The 3,874-nt window shown below is 49.2% G+C and overlaps 1 non-coding gene across 1 annotated transcript; it reads right to left on the bottom strand.

Moving 5' to 3' along the window:
• Positions 1–3,571: 3,571 nt before the first annotated feature.
• Positions 3,572–3,644, bottom strand: TRNAR-UCU (transfer RNA arginine (anticodon UCU)). The gene has a single exon. It is a non-coding gene; the product is annotated as a tRNA-Arg (tRNA).
• Positions 3,645–3,874: the final 230 nt, after the last annotated feature.

Below are 3,874 nucleotides of genomic sequence, written 5' to 3'. Positions count from 1 at the left end.
CACACACACACACGCACACACGAAGACACGTGGCATTGAAACCTGCCTGGACGCGCTTGGCGGGAGGCGTTGCGGCAGCGCTGAACGGGCAAAAATGACCGCCACTTTGAACGAAGCCCCGGCGTCCGTTGCATCCGCGCCGGCTATACCGCGCGTCGTAGGCGAAACGTAACACCACACTTGCCACTCATCTGGGCACACAGTGAAGACTGAAGAGGAAAAATAATTTGCGCAAAAAAGGCGCACTAAATCACTTCTCGGCGGACACCACAACCGCGCCATCAGGGAAAGTATTAAGGAAAGAGTGAAAAAGGAAGAAACGCGCGTAGTGGTGGAAGAATTCTAACAACCCGGGGTTATTTTGCGCTAACGTTTGTACGTATAACTATGCACCGACTAGCCCAGCAGCAAGTGTTACTGGGGTTCTTTAACGCGCACTGATATCGCATAGCACGTTAAAGAACCCCAGGTGGTGCCTCCACGTCGGAGGAACGCGCCGGCGCCTAAAATAAAGAAGAGGACGAAGAAGGGAGCCCGCACTATACCGGCCGGCGAGACATCGTTGATCTACCTTCGCGGCCGAAGGACTACCTGCCGAGATGAGGCTGTGAGTGGCGCAACTTTCACATTGGGAGCACCCAGTGTGCCCAGACTTCGCGAGCAACTAATTGCTCACAGGAATTAGAAGACACTGACAGGACGCAACGCACACTGCTCTAGTAATCAGGCACGAAACAGAGCGTTAGCCTTTTTCCGCCCCGACACTATCGTTCTTCGGTGTCTTCCTCGAGGACGACAATACCAGTTGTTGGGCGAGTTGGTGCTGACGATGATCCATAACAGCGCGACGGACGGGACTACTTGCTGACAAGGACGGAGGTTTTGTCGTTCTGGACAGGGATGTGTATGTGTCAAAAGCATCAGAAGCTGTTCTTGCTGTGTTTGAAAAGCGCAATGATGTGTCAATTGCCAAGGTCAAGAGCAGGGCAAAAAACTCGTCAATAATGTGAAATTAAATGCGCTGTCAAGTAAGATCAACAGCAGCTCTAAATCCTTGTTGGAAGTGTTCTTCACAGCGAAAACCCATAAGCCTGAATGGCCGTTCCGCGTAATAGTCGCCGAAATTGGAACATGGCAGCAGCATGTAGCGAAATTCTTGCAGCAGAAACTGAATGTTTTGTCGATTGATGATCCTTTTAGAATAATTCGCTCGGACGATATGATTGAATTCTTGAAATGCAACTACAATAAGAAGCTCCGTGGTTTTTCAGTCGATGTAAAGGATCTTTATTACACCTTGCCTCAAGCAGAAATTCTGTCATCTGTAAGTGACCTCATTGACCAACATGGTGCAGCGCTGTGTGTTGTGTCTCCTCTTCTTTGTCCCGTCTGTCGCGCTGTTATGGATCTTCCTCGAGGAGCCATGTTCAGTAAAAGGCAACCCTTTCATTCACATGCTTTCGAGTAACAATATTAATACATTTATTGCTTGCTGGACTGCTTTAATTATACATACGAATACGAATATGGTTCATTTTCATGTTTGTACAAAACATGGGGAGATGGAAGAAAAAGCTGCTGAACAGCAACTTGACAGGCTTCCACCCCCCTTGACCGAAGCGAATAGGTGATTCTTATTAAATTAGAGAAAGTCTATGTTTTACTTCAAATGTTAGTTTTTTGCGGCGATACACATCCAATAGCTGTTCCGGATTTCGTGGCATCATGGTAGTATCACAGGCTTTCAATCCGTTTAGTGCCCTAGCATTCATAGAGGCCATTCCCCACATTTAGCCGTTGTGGGTTTGTTTGTTTGTTTGTTTGTTTGTTTTTGTGATGTTTGAAGCCTGCTTTGTGGCAAGTAGTCCACCTGTCCTCCGGGTTGGGGGCAACCCGCCCAGTAGAGTGTGTGTGTGTGTGTACACCTGGCGGTTTATGATGACGTCACATGGTCACGTGACCTATTTAGGTGGCAGGTGGACGATAAACATGCAAAGCAATCGCCACGCAGCACCGGCGCAACTATTTCAGATTCGCTATAGCTCTGCAAATTGAGGGTAATTTTTTTGGTTGTATCTTGTGCCAAAACGGTAAACTCGGACATCATTACTCTGTGTTCATGTGCTAACCTCTTGACCAACTGGTACGGGGGCATTGCCGTGCTCACTCGTAAGGCAGTACGCTTGTGCGGACTGCAGTCACATGATCCAGTCCACATACGTTCGGCGCACCTCTAAGTGTTCCCTGACGAGGAGCGGGCGGGAGTTTTCGGAAAGCAGTATTTTCGGCTGTTTGGGCCACAACGTCACTCGATACTCCTGGCACGCATCGAGGTTAATTTAGGCGCACATTTTGAAATCGCATGTCCATGCGGGAGGTCTATTCAGTCTTTTGGATCAAAAATGGCGTCTCTCGATCGAACAATGGGTGTGCACCCAGCTACGGTGACGCTGGCATCAAGGCACCCTCTACTCGGTGATGGCGCTTCTTAACAATGAGGCAGAGCGGGTCCGTGCCATTGCGCCATACAGTTTGGCGGCCACACGGCGGTGCGGCTGGCCAGCGGGAGCGTTGCCCTTTCCGCGGTAGCTTCACTCCGTCGCTGCAGAGCCACTGGATAATTTTAGAGCGAAAGCTTTACTTCACGGCCAAAGTTGAAAAAGCCAAATCATCGCTGAAGCCTTGACTTGTCCTTGAATAAATAAATATTGCCGCGACTGGGATTCGAATCCACGGCGGCGCGAACAGGTCACCTCCGCTGGCCACTGCTCGAGAGCACTATGCTATCGCCGCAGCTGATCACGCCTCGTGCTAAACTGCAACCTTCAACTCGCGCTGTTCATCATTGCACATCGTCGTCTTCATCAACTTTTATCTGCGGTGTGGAGAGATCCGACCAGCTGAACCTCTATCCGAGCTTATCCTCAGTCTAAAATCGCCGCCAGACGTGCCGACGACCCAACAAAGCAAAAACACAAGCCAATTAAGCTAAACACATGCTTTCGCACGTTACTCGGCTTAACTACGTTAAAACCCTACCATCAGACATTTTTAGCATACCGGAGACGTATGCCGGTTCATCAGATGCCGGCTGCGCACGCGCAGTGGCTCCACCACCTGGCCCTACCCTTGTCATTGCGCGTGCGCAGGAGGCGTCCGGCAAACCGGTATACGTCTCCGCTAATACGTCTCCACTAAGCTAAAAAAGTATATTTTTTTACCAGTGACCCTACGTCGCTGGTGCAGCCGGCGCCATCTATAGAAGCTTCTTATAACAAGACGTGCCTAGCAAATTTGACAAAGCGCGATGTTTGCCAAATCCCGTAAACATTTAATACTACGTTAGCGTGCAATTCTATCACGAACGACTCAATCTTTTGGCCGAGAGTAGGATTATTACGTCTCTCAGCAACAGAATTCTCAGTTTGCCGCACCTGCTGCTCACCATACTTCTTGCAAGTCTTGCGGCCCTTAAATTGAAGTTGTGCAATGTGCAGTGGTAACGTACAGTGCACTGCGCATGAGGAATATATAAAAAAGGTGTTGAAATCAAAAAGCAAAGTACAAAAAGCATCCCTGCCGGGATTCGAACCCGGGTCCTTTGGATTAGAAGTCCAACGCGCTTTCCACTGCGCCACAGGGACCTCCCAATTTTGCTGTCATTTGTAATTGTTACGGGCATACTATGCTTTGAGCTTTCACCCCTACTGTATGATTTTTTTTTTTATTAGCGCTTGTCTTGACTATGCGCCCAGGCAGAAATGGCATACGCTGGCGAAACGCTCGCCGCCACATGCACCCACATTAGGGGCCTTATCATTGAGACAAATGCAGAATGGCTGCCTCTGCATCAGCCGTTTACACATCGCGTTTC

Source organism: Amblyomma americanum, chromosome 2 (genome assembly GCF_052857255.1).
Source record: "Amblyomma americanum isolate KBUSLIRL-KWMA chromosome 2, ASM5285725v1, whole genome shotgun sequence".
NCBI classification, from domain to species: domain Eukaryota; kingdom Metazoa; phylum Arthropoda; class Arachnida; order Ixodida; family Ixodidae; genus Amblyomma; species Amblyomma americanum.
This window is presented reverse-complemented; position numbering and strand designations above follow the sequence as displayed.